Genomic DNA, 12,333 nt, shown 5'->3' with positions numbered 1-12,333 from the left:
TTTTCAATCTAGATGTAAAAGTGCATAGTTCCAGTCGCTTCCTAATAGAAGGAAGAGCATTCCAGACGGCCTCAAAAGCGCATCTGAAAGTGCGTGATGCAGTGACCGTCTTTGTTCGATGGCTCGCCAAAAGCCGCTGCAAGGATGACCAGAGTTTGCATGATGGTTTATGTTCCTTGACGAGATCACCAATGTATTGTGGTTCATTTGTGAAAAGCACTTTCTGTGTAATGAGTGCGACCTTATAATGTATTCGTTCGGCAACCGAAAGCCAATGCAGCTTGGCAAGCACCATACTTGACCACACTGGTCAATGTGGGTTGATGAAAAGAGGCCCCAGGACGGGGTCAGATTATTATTGATGTTAGCCGTGGGCAGAAAACAATCTGAAGCCTCCAGATTCATAGTACAGTGCGCTGACAACTGTGCCACTACACCGCCCCGATTATATCTCTACATGCATTTTATATAATGAGTAACATGACAACACTTGAGTGTTATTGGATAAAGTGCATTTGGATTTGTGTAAAAACAACTAAATATACTTTATTCATGCTGTAACACCTCACTGGGTGTACATCTCTTTTTAGGAGGACCCTGTTTGGGATATTTGGCCACTTCCTTTGAGCTATTTTTGTGTGCAGGAAATAATCTGTTGTGCCCAGAGAAAACCCACACATGTGTAATAAGGGACTCGATCCTGGTTCTGTCTCCGTTGTCCTTTATTCGGGTTCTTACACTTTTCCCACACGGCCCTCGCTCAGAGCTCTTCCCTTGGCAGCTCCATAGCTGCCCTCACTCCCGTAGCCTCCACACCTCTGCAGCTCCGCTGCAGATCCCCTGTGCAGTCCTCCGGCTGCCCTCACTGCAGCTCCACCGCTGCCCTCACTGCAGCTCCACCGCTGCCCGTCGTTCCTCCACGCTTAGTCACCGCTGGCCGACGGTGCCAAGTCTTATTCCCCCGTGTGTGTGGCGATCTCGCCACTCCTCGACCTCCGCCCTGCGTGGCCTCACTCTAACTCTGTCTCCCACACTCTCCCGTCTCTTCCGGTATCTCTCCCTTAAGACCTCACCCCTCTCTCTCACGTGACCTAACTCCTCCCCCCATGACGTCATATCCGCGAAGCCGTTTACGCCCGCATTACACATGGAAGGGAAGAAGACTCAGACTCCACACATGGGTGACCAATATGCGGTACCTTCAGACTCAACCTGCGGTCACGTTTATAAATCCATACTGTATTGCAACCTCTTGCATTGCGTTACTGCTGCATAGATTGCAAAATAATCACCACGTGGTTCTTTGAGGTGGATGTCTCATGTGCACAGTATCAGTGTTTTAGTTCAGTTTGTTTCATTTAACAGGTGAGAACTCAAAGAGACAAAGGATAGTCTATTTTGCAAGTGTGCTCCACCAAGTTTCTGGATTGTAGGAGTGTGAATCCACATGCGCTATCAAGCTATCATTGTGTGTGTGTTGTAACAGCCGCACCTGTGGGCCCGGGGGACCGGGTGGACCAGGAGTACCTGGAGCACAGCTACAGGATGTACCATTGGATCCTCCGGGCACTGGCTTCTTGCTGCTCTCCTCCTGGGCGGTTGCGCGGGCACGTGTGGGAGAGCGTGTGCATGGAGGTGTAAGTTTACACGTGTATATCATAGTCTAGTTGCACTCTTTGGGATTCAGCCAAACTATTTACAGTGTAATGTACTTGAAGCCTGGCCAATGAATTCCACTGGGTCACTGAAATGTGGGTGGTTAAAAAATAGTCAAAGGTTACCAAATGGTAGGTTGCTAGCAAATGTAAAGTTGAGCTAGGTGTGTGAACACAGGAATTAGCGACTTGCTGTGGATAAAGGCATTCCTCACCTGGGCAGTGTGCCTGCGCATGAAGGTGGGCGGCTTGACAGGTGGAGGTGGCGGCGGGAGCCACGGCAAGCAGCACGCCTCCCCAGTAATGGAAATTTGCTCTATTGTACGCGTACACAATGGGCACAGGGACAACACGGAGTGACACATGCATAGGTACGTCAGTGCACACTTACATAAATGTACAGCCCTTTGTTTATCCATCGCTGGATGAGGGCATCCATGCTTCACCACGCTGGTCAATGCGGGTTCTTGAAGGCAGGGAGCACAGATTTGGGATCACTGAAGTACTGATCAACAATAGATGTGTTTTCTTTGCACTACCTTCGGCTGCTCACCACATATCCCTGCAGACTATAACTCCTGTTATGCAAGGTGGTCGCCCATACAAGCACGATGCAAGCTCAACTTTGCTAGCTTCTGAGATATGACGAGATTAGGCGCGTTCCGTCTAATGCAGGTATGCACTATGCACTATTAATAAACATAGCTGTGTCTAGCTATCGGGACAGCGAAGTGATGGCATGAGTTGCTCTTGGCACAAGAGGGCCAAGCCACAGCAACGACAATGGACATGCTTGTGTGCATGTGCGCGCAGTGGGAGCGGTGGCGCAGCTTCGAACTTGGCGTCCTGGGTTCGATTCCCGCTCACGTGCCAACACCGGTCACAATTATCTTAACCGGTCCTGGGCCTCCCCTAGGTCTACTCGGCCTAAAATGAGTGTCCATTACGGTGTGTAAATATCGGCATTGGGGATACAAAGGCGGTCGGGCGTGGTGCTGGCCACCCCCCCCCTTCGCGTCCCGTTCCTGCCTTCATAGGTGCTCGCTGACAGCACTTGCCCCAACAGTATGTTAAGGCTATACGGGGGTCTTTGTTTTGTCTTTGTTGCATTTGTTTCTGTTTTCGAACAGAGCCTGCAATACACGAGGATAAATAGCATGATTCCTATTTGGCAGGCAGAATATAAAAGCTCACTCGTTATTTCCACAGGCACAGTATTTTAAAATGTCCAGGAATGTGTTTTGATAACAAAGGATGGCACATTACATGTACTGTACCCGATGTGCAATGAATGTACAATTAGTATCAGTACTGTGAGTATACTATCATTGTAATTAAACACTGTTCTTACAAATACTGTACATATTTCCGGATAAAAAGGTAAAAATCTATCTACCATGAAACAAATTTGAATGCATAAGGTTCAGAATATAGCTTTTCATAATACATCAGCTCTTCACTCGCTGTTGGATTATTGATTTGCATTATAAATCATGCAGATAAGATGATGAGATGAGTCACCAAACATAATTTATTACTCAGAATCATGCCTCGTAAGCCTAACAAGATAGGCACATTTGTATAATATGCAGAGGCAAACTGTGCTGGTAAATAATAGTCTGCAACCTCCTGCATGGAGTGATATATAAGTAGTCGGCAAATGTACGCATTTATTTACAAGCAGTCAATCTATTTGTTTTTATTCCACTAACCTTGTGAGGAATCGTGCTGCTCTGACTGACAGAGGCACACCACGAGGCTTGACAACTGGAGGGTGAGGCGAAACAGGGGTCGCACCATGGTGCACGGCTGAAATGCTCTCCTGCGAAAAGTAGTGACAACACGCGCTGTTTGCAAGTAGGGCTGAACGATTAATCGATTTCAAATCGCAATTTGAAACAATGCGATTAGCAAATCGCAAAAGGCTGCGATTTTTTACGATTTGAAAAGTCCTATTACTTTCTTATTGGAATTGTTTTATTTTTTTATTGTTATAACTTTCTTTATTTAACTTAACGATTGTCCTATGTTTGATTGTTCTATTTCAATTAAAACATTTTAATAAATACATGCTGGAAGCAATTCATGTCGTTTAAGTTCTCATCCCTGCATTGGAATATATAGAGCAGTTCATATTTTGATGGTATCATGTGGTAATGCTCCATCACATGTTTTAAATCTATTACACAGTGAATATTGAACTGAAGCTTGACATAAACATTTTTAATCGCAAATCAAATCGCAATGTCAGAAAAATTGCAATTAGATATTTTCCCCAAATCGTTCAGCCATATTTGCAAGTACAAACAGGAACACTGTCAATCGGTGTCATTATCATTAGCTGTGGTCAATCCACTGCTGGATGAAGGCCTCCCCGCTACATCTATCGTGACCCTGCAATGTAATAATTCACCGAGTGTCACGCCGAAAATAAATGTGTTGTGGTTTTGTTTGTATAATTCTGGCTAGTTTCTATAAGATCATCGCGTTTGATCGTCTTTGTTAGCTTTTGTTTAATCTAAAATGCAATAAAATTAGCAGTGATCAAAATGTCGTAGTTTTTTGTTATTTTCTTTCAACCTATCTACGTGACTTTACCGAAAGACCCAAAGAATAATAATAATAATGATATACTTAAACTAAATGTGCTTGAAATGTTGTTAACATTGCAAATGTAATAGTGTTTGCACAATAATACTTCAAAGTGACGAGGAATTTTCATTAAAAACTGTGATAATAGCGATTTTGCAGGCCACCTATACATTTTACGTTGCTGTATAAATGCCCGTCATCCCACACAATGTTCTGTTAACCTCAATGAAAGAGCAATTATCAAAATCAGTGGTGGCAGGTGTAGCCGATGCCTGGTCAACATAAATACACAGTCATAGCCTGGCTCACTGCGGTGCACCGAGGTCGAGAAATTTAATTCAACGCAGCATTCTCTAACACATGAGTCTAGAGCCGGAAGCATGTGGCCCGGTGTAAATATAGTCCTTTAAATAGTGTTCTGCTGTCCATGCCGGTAATAAACACTTGTAACATAATACAACCCCAGTACAGCCATAGTTGGAAGAAAGCAGTAAACCATTTGTCTGGAGGGATTTAACGAAGGTTTGAGAATGGCTGTATGTTTGGTTAGCTGCATGGACACCAAGTTACTGTGATTTCAAACATATATACAGCATGCCTCCATATGTGAAATTATAACTCCAGCCGCAACCACTGGCTTAGGGAAAGGACGTGACACAGAGGGTTGGGGCAAAATGACTGTCTGTGGGTCAAAAGTCGACTCTATATTCGTGATGAGTGGGATTACACATGTTCTACCTAAATTGTGGTGACCGTGAGATGTAAAGTGAATGCTAACTTTTCTATGAAATGGGTTTGTTTCATGGACGTTCAAATTGCAATGTTGACATGTGCTCCGCAATTTATAGGAAATTTGTAAAATGCTCTAATTATGTAGAAAGACATTGACTAAAATGCGTCTATTGCCCACACATGGAGCATGGATTTTCACATATGGTACAATACATCAGAGTAGTTTGGTATACTTTCCATATGATGAATCAAAGAAATATTGATAAGCAGCCTACTTTTAAAAGCATGGTTACATTTATTTTGTCCTAATAATAAACTAAACCACATGCTCCCATGAGGTTATGGTACTGAACATACATCATGCTGCACTATGTTAAAATTAACATCTTAGAGATATATCCATATATGCTTATGAAACACTGCACACTGTAGCACAACTCATAAATTGTTCTACATTATTGCAACAGATTTTAACAATAACACTGCCTCTCATTGATACGTAGTAAAAGATACACTAATAAAATCGCTGTCTATATTATAGATCTCTTTAAATTGAACAGACAACATACTGTAAGTACAATATCCTTACCAAAAGATTGATGACTTTGTCAGTCTTCCCAGATTTTCTGGAAAAGTTCACCAAGTGGCGTTTTTCGTGCACATTCAGCAGTTTGCCTGCCTTCTTCTGATGGACGGGTAGCCCCTGTGTGCTGCGCCTTACAACCACTGAAGCCACGGCTAAGCGTGGGCTGATAACGCGACTGTGCAGTCACCCTGCCACCCTCTACCCCACCCCGGATCACTCCAACACTGAGCAGGTGGACAGTGGCGACAGTGGCTGGGGCGTGGGGGGCCAACCCCACCCCACGCACTTCCAGCCTCACCCCCCCTCCACGGCAGGAGCCACTCAGCTCTCTGGACGATAGAGGCACTACTGCAACGTCGCCAGCATATCGCTGATGATACAGCATGCAGGCTGCATGCAGGCTGCTCTCACCAAGTGCTGGCACTTGGCAGGGTACACACAGAGGCACTCACAATTGACGAGCAGCCAACCCATTGAGACTTCTAAATTTCCAGCACGGGTAATACCGTTGAGATTTCTGAATACCGTACTGGCACAGTAATACAATTTTCAAATCTAAATTACAGGCAGTGGCAATAAAATTTGCATGCCTGAATACTGGCATGAGCAATACCATTTGCATGACTGAATACCGGCATTAGCAATACGGCCAATACTATTGATATTTCTGAAAACTCGGCACGAGTGTAGAGGAGTGAAATACACGATGTGCACAGTTAACCGAGGGCAACTAAGGGCAAACAGTTGCGCGTGTGCAACATGGGGTTTGCACGGACAAACCGCCAGCTGTTAAGGGCTGAAGCAGGTGCAAACGGGGTCGACCGGTTGTGCACGTTGAGACCAGAGGTGTTGCCAGGGAAACGGGAGATAAGGGTTGATTGATGGGCCAACAGGCGCCAGCCTGGCGAGAGCTTAAAGAGACGCACGAGAGGTCTCGGACAATTAGTAGAGGGATATAAGGGTGTGTGCGTGAGCGGAGGGGGAGTTGTTGCCGGGGACGAAGAGTGAAGACATCTCGCCGCTGCCACTCCAGCCGTCAACGGGACCTCAACCCTCACACCATCGCCGGGCGGGTGTTGGCTGATCCCCTCGTCCGGGACAGAGGGGTGAGCAGGTCTGAGGGAGCGTAGGTGAGGGCAGCGGTGGAGATGTAGAATTGCTGTGTGCGGAGACGCTGTGTGCGAAGACGCTATGTGCGGAGACACTGTATTCAGAGACGCTGTGTGCGTAGACGCTGTGTGTGGAGTCGCTGTGTGCGAGGACGCTGTGTGCGGAGTCGCTGAGAGGAGAGTTGCTGAGTGCAGGATAAGTGAGGTAAAAAGTAGATAAGAGTGGGGAGAAGTTAAACATAAGTGACCATATACAGTGAGGGAAAAAGTATTTGATCCCATGCTGATTTTGTACGTTTGCCCACTGACAAATAAATTATCAGTCTATAATTTTAATGGTAGGTTTATTTGAACAGTGAGAGACAGAATAACAACAACAAAATCCAGAAAAACGCATGTCAAAAATGTTATAAATTGATTTCCATTTCAATGAGGGAAATAAGTATTTGACCCCTCTCAATCACAAAGATTTCTGGCTCCCAGGTGTCTTTTATACAGGTAACGAGCTGAGATTAGGAGCACACTCTTAAAGGGAGTGCTCCTAATCTCAGCTTGTTACCTGTATAAAAGACACCTGTTCACAGAAGCAATCAATCAATCAATCAGATTCCAAACTCTCCACTATGGCCAAGACCAAAGAGCTCTCCAAGAATGTCAGGGAAAAGATTGTAGACCTACACAAGGCTGGAATGGGCTACAAGACCGTCACCAAGCAGCTTGGTGAGAAGGTGATAACAGTTGGTGCGATTATTCGCAAATGGAAGAAACACAAAAGAACTGTCAATCTCTCTCGGCCTGGGGCTCCATGCAAGATCTCACCTCGTGGAGTTGCAATGATCATGAGAACGGTGAGGAATCAGGCCAGAACTACACGGGAGGATCTTGTCAATGATCTCAAGGCAGCTGGGACCATAGTCACCAAGAAAACAGTTGGTAACACACTACGCCGTGAAGGACTGAAATCCTGCAGTGCCCGCAAGGTCCCCCTGCTCAAGAAAGCACATATACATGCCCGTCTGAAGTTTGCCAATGAATATCTGAATGATTTAGAGGACAACTGGGTGAAAGTGTTCTGGTCAGATGAGACCAAAATGGAGCTCTTTGGCATCAACTTAACTCGCGGTGTTTGGAGGAGGAGGAATGCTGCCTATGACCCCAAGAACACCATCCCCACCGTCAAACATGTAGGTGGAAACATTATGCTTTGGGAGTGTTTTTCTGCTAAGGGGACAGGACAACTTCACCGCATCAAAGGGACGATGGATGGGGCTATGTACCGTCAAATCTTGGGTGAGAATCTCCTTCCCTCAGCCAGGGCATTGAAAATGGGTCGTGGATGGGTATTCCAGCATGACAATGACCCAAAACACACGGCCAAGGCAACAAAGGAGTGGCTCAAGAAGAAGCACATTAAGGTCCTGGAGTGGCCTAGCCAGTCTCCAGACCTTAATCCCATAGAAAATCTGTGGATGGAGCTGATGGTTCGAGTTGCCAAACGTCAGCCTCGAAACCTTAATGACTTGAAGAAGATCTGCAAAGAGTGGGACAAAATCCCCCCTGAGATGTGTGCAAACATGGTGGTCAACTACAAGAAACGTCTGACCTCTGTGATTGCCAACAAGGGTTTTGCCACCAAGTACTTAGTCATGTTTTGCAGAGGGGTCAAATACTTATTTCCCTCATTAAAATGCAAATCAATTTATAAAAATTTTGAGTGCCTACAACTGGTGCAAGAATAGGTGAATAAAGTGTAAGCAGGTGACTTGTTATGACTTGTCGGTGTGAGCCAACGAACCATCACCGACATGTCCAAATCGGCGATGAAACCTAAGAATTCACCTGTTGCGTTGTCCGATGACGACGCCGAGCAAGACGTCGTCCCTCCAACAGCTCCGGTTCCCGGAGCTTCGAGCGCCCGCTCCGACGACGTGCTTCAGTCGGCTCCAGAATGTGTGGCCACTCCAGCCCTGCTGCCTCCCCCGCAGAGCTGGATGGACATCTCCGGCCGCCGCTTATCTCTTCGAGCGGATGACTGCTGCGACTTCCACTGGATGCCAAGACACGCTTCCCGCCGCTGTCATGACAGAGGCAACTGGGGCGCCGGACCTTCCCGCCATTTCGAGGGCGCTCCACTCGTTCTCCATTTCGGGTGATCGGCCTGCGCCGCAGCAGCAGCCGCCGACTTCTAAGGTTGAAGACGCTCCCAAGCTCCGACTGCTGCCACCGGTGCGTCAGTTCACTGCTGCAGGAGGAGATTGGACGGCTTTTCGTCGTCGATTCGAGGCCACCTACATCTCGGTGGGATGGACATCCCGGGAGGGGCTTCAAGCTCTTCCCATGGCTCTCGATGACGACTCATTAGCCGCTTTTTTCGCCATCCCCGAGTTGGATAGAGCGACCGTCACGCGCACCTACACCGAGATGGCCGCTATTTTTGATCCCCCGTCTAATGTTCAAAGAAGATTCAGGCTGCGGCGATGGGGAGAGAACCAAACGCCGCTGGCTTATCACAGTGCGCTCCTCGCCTCGGGGCACGCGGCTTTCCCTATCATGGACAGAGTCACCTTGGATTCCCTCGCCTTGGAACGGCTTCTCTCCTTGGCTCAGGAGTTGGGGATTATCCTTGCGGTGACAGAGGAAGATGACCTGACTTCTCTGCAGGTGGCCCACGGCATCCAAGCACACTTCAACCTAAAAGAATGGCCGGCGGTGGCGGCCAGTGCAATGGAGCCGGCCGTGGACAAGCAGGCATGTGCCTCCTTCGCCCGGGGAACGGAGGGAAGGAGTGCTGGCCTGCCCCCATCAACACGGGAATGGCGCCCGAGGCTTAGCCAGCCGCCTGGGCGTCCTTACCGTACCAAATGTGCCCGGGCCACATTTGCGTCGACTGCCACCACGGGACCGGAGGGTTCCCGCTGCATGCATCCATCCTCCGGCTTCAACACCTCCTCCTCCCGCAATATACAGGCGAGTCCGGATGCATCAGAAATACGCCCGTTTTTGTCTCATCATCCATTTAGCATTGGTCGCGTGCAGACTCATCCTGTGGAATCTTATCCCGTCGCGACTCAGAAACAGGGTGCGGGGTCGTTGACATGTTGGCCGCGCGGTGTCGAGCAGTAGAACGCACTGGCTCATCGCGTTGTGGGTGCCACGGCAGGTTCTTCAACAATTGTGGGGATCTAGGTTTGTCTCTTGATACACACAGGGGCTGTTGCGACTATGGTTTCCGAGGCTGTGTTTCGCCCATTGCCTTTGTCATCCGATCTTCTTACCACTGTGGAAAGCGCTTGTGTGGTGGCTAATGGGGGGAGTCTGGGCATTATGGGTCAGATGTTGGGCTCTGTGCAAATTGGGGAAATCTGTTTGGAAGGACAGATATTGGTTTCATGGATGTTGGCCGTCCCTTGATTGCTGGGCACCAATTTTCTAGGAAAGATGCCCTTGAAAATTCTCATCGACCAGGGGTGTATTGAACTACCATCGGGACAGCGGTTGCTGTTTCTGAACTCCCCTGGTCGACAGCCATTGCAGAACGCTGTCATTCATGCGATGGCTAGCCAAACCGTTAAAGTGTCTCCGGGTTCTCAAATGCTCGTGCCGCTGCGATTGCGCAAAGAGTTGCTTTCACCGGGCCCGGAGGAGGGGATCCTGCTAACCCCTTCTAACGCCATGTCGCAATCTCCTTCCCCAGCCGGGGCTATGACTATTGTATCTGTCGAGCAGATGCCGTTCCTACAAGTATTTAATGCGGGGCATGCGCCGGTTGTGATTCAGGCGGGCACTATCCTGGTGCACGCCTCGGCGGCCAGTGTTTTGATATTGCGGAGCCAGCCCCTGGGTTCGCGGGAAGCGTTGGTAGACCTGATGAGCCAGATTCCTCATGGTTGGAATCTCTGTGCTCCGAGAACTCTGCACTGACAGAAGTTCAGCGAGCTCAGCTACACTGGCTCTTTAGCACTAGCAAATTTGATATTGAACACACTCCTCTCCTCCACCATCATATCAATAGGGGCAATTTGCCCCGAATCCAGATTAAGTCACACAAACTTAGCCCCACGGAGAAGGAACAGGTACGCCAGGCTGTTGATGATGAAGCTGATATTATTTCCTCGTCCAATAGCCCGTGGGGGGCGCCCATAGTCCTAGTGAAAAAACGTGATGGGAACTTAAGATTTTGTGTTGATTTCCACAAGTTAAATAGGATATCGGTGGCGGATGCATATCCCCTCCCTCGTATGGACGACTCACTAGATGCGTTATCGGTTGCTTAGTTTTTTCGACGCTCGATTTACTGTCTGGGTTTTGGCATTTGCCCCTCAACGATGAATCCAAACAAAAAACGTATTTTCGCACGCCACAAGGGCTCTACTACTTCAATTGTCTTCCGATGGGATTGAATTCGGCGCCAGCCACCTTTCAGAGATTAATGCAATTGGTCCTCGCTGGGATGCAATGGAATACTTGCCTGATTTATTTGGACGACGTCATCGTTTTTGGCAGTACATTTGACGAACATTTACAGCGATTGTGTTGGGTCTTTGAGAAAGTACGTGTGGCTAAGTTGAAATTCAAGCCTCAGAAATGTAATTTGCTTCAGACATCGGTTAAAAACTTGGGCCATATAGTTAGCACAGCCGGTGTTGCCACAGATCCGGAGAAAACCACGTGCGTGCGCACGTGGCAGATGGCAAAATTGGTGGCGGAAGTCCGCAGTTTCATCTAATTCACTTCTTACTACCGGCGTTTTGTTATGGATTTTTCCACCATTGCTAAACCACTACACGCCCTCACGGCCAAGGGCCAGCGATTTCGGTGGGATAAGGCTGAGGAGGATTCCTCCCTCACCCTCTGCGTCGCACTTGCCGATATCCCCCCCCCCCTTGCATATCCCGATTTTACGAGGCCCTTCATATTGGACACGGACGCCAGCGATACGGGCATCGGGGCAGTCCTTTCCCAGCTTGTCGAGGCCACAGAGAGGGTAGTGACTTAAATCAGTTGAGTCCTGTCTCCTGCTGAACAGCGCTATTGCGTCACACGCAGGGAGTTACTGGCCATGGTCCATTTCATCCAGCTCTATCGTCCATATTTGTACGGACGGGACTTTGTTGTCCGCATGGACCATGCAGCCCTCCACAGTACTCCTATGCGCATCGACCAGCCGTCTGGGCAGTTGTCCCGATGGCCCGATATCCTCCAGGGATTTTCATTCACAGTGGTGCACAGGAAAGGCACTCGGCACGTCAGCGCTGACGCCTTGTCCCACTTGCCGCCCCATGTCGTGTGCACGTGCGCCTCAGAAGCGTTGAGATGTAAGCCCTCGCAAGAGGGTGCGCCTGCGGTGCTGGCGGTGGCTGGGACAACGTGGGATGAAGGCGCTCAGTCGCCACGCGATTCTGTTCTGAATCTTGACCATGATGCGTGAGCTAAGCTACAGGTTGATGACGCCTCACTCTCGACGTTGCGCTGTTGTGCTTCTCGTGGGCCAGGCCCCGCGGGTCGCCCATCCATTGTGCTGCATGAGAGACTCCTCATGCGTTGGGAAGGGGAGTCCCAGCATTATTCTTTGGCTGTACCTACGGTCCTTAGGGGTAAACTTACTAAAGCCATACATGACAAATTGATGCATCTAGGTGATCATAAAACGTTGGCGACG

This window comes from Lampetra fluviatilis, chromosome 1, assembly GCF_964198595.1.
Source record: "Lampetra fluviatilis chromosome 1, kcLamFluv1.1, whole genome shotgun sequence".
Classification (NCBI taxonomy): domain Eukaryota; kingdom Metazoa; phylum Chordata; class Hyperoartia; order Petromyzontiformes; family Petromyzontidae; genus Lampetra; species Lampetra fluviatilis.
This window is presented reverse-complemented; position numbering follows the sequence as displayed.